This window comes from Meleagris gallopavo, chromosome Z (genome assembly GCF_000146605.3).
Source record: "Meleagris gallopavo isolate NT-WF06-2002-E0010 breed Aviagen turkey brand Nicholas breeding stock chromosome Z, Turkey_5.1, whole genome shotgun sequence".
Classification (NCBI taxonomy): Eukaryota; Metazoa; Chordata; class Aves; order Galliformes; family Phasianidae; genus Meleagris; species Meleagris gallopavo.
Genome location: NC_015041.2, coordinates 29892868 through 29893972, shown reverse-complemented (window position 1 = coordinate 29893972; position 1105 = coordinate 29892868).

Genomic DNA, 1105 nt, shown 5'->3' with positions numbered 1-1105 from the left:
TTCTTTTTTTTTTTCTGTACGTTATGGAAATTTGGGCGGATTATCTGTTCAGAGAAGGTTTCCTTTATTAATTCTCCCCCCACCTCCTTTTTTCATTTTAGACATCTGTTAACATTTCATACAGTCTAACAGATGTTGTGGAGCAACATCCCTTACATAATTCTTATGGAGAAGGAGATGATAAAGAATGAAGTTTCCTTGGTACAGTCACCACCTCGCTGAACATGGCCATTGTAACTGCTTTGCATAATTTTCAAGTATTAGATTATATTCCTAATAAGACAAACACTATTCTGTTGTCATTTATGGATAAGGTGTAAGAATGATTGTTGTGGTCTCTGCGCCCACGCTGTTGTAATGATAAAGAGAACGAAGAATAACTCTGTATTTCTTGAATCATACACTTTTTTTGTAAATATGGGATACTTGGTTACAAAATGTCTTTAAAACAACTCAATTATATAAGCTTGGTTATTTCAGCACAAGCAAGGGCTGATTGTCATGCGATGTGGAGGACCATTTTCATTATTTTGGCAAGAACAGGAACAGTTTTGTCCTGATGAGCTATTAGATGAATACCAGAGAGTGTCACATGAAAAACCACTGATCTTTAACCCAGCTATCTACTTAACCAAGCCTAGAAATGAATAGTGAATAAGGGAAGAGCAAAGGCTAGTTTACCGTCATTACAAATTATAGAAACTGTTAATATCTTCTGCAAAATGAACTCTAGGAATCACAGGTACAGTCCCGTAAGCCAGTCGAGGGTGCAGAGATTTAGGAACACCGTGTATGCAGATGGGAGATCAGCTTGCTGTGTGTGTTGTGTGTACATATCTTTGGCACTGAAAACTGGAATACTTGCATAAAAAGATGTGAAGATTTTCTGATCTTTTCCCCCATACCCTTAACGAATCTGTAGAGGGAACACCACATACATGCGAAGGAACACTCCTTTAAAATAATCAATTGACAGTTATCATTAAAAAGAAATGTAAATACCAAATCAACAGAAATAATAAATAAATCTGGGATTACTGTTTTATCTTCTTTTTTTTCTTTCTTTCTTTTTTTCTTTTCTTTTTTTTTTTTTTTCTTTTTTCCC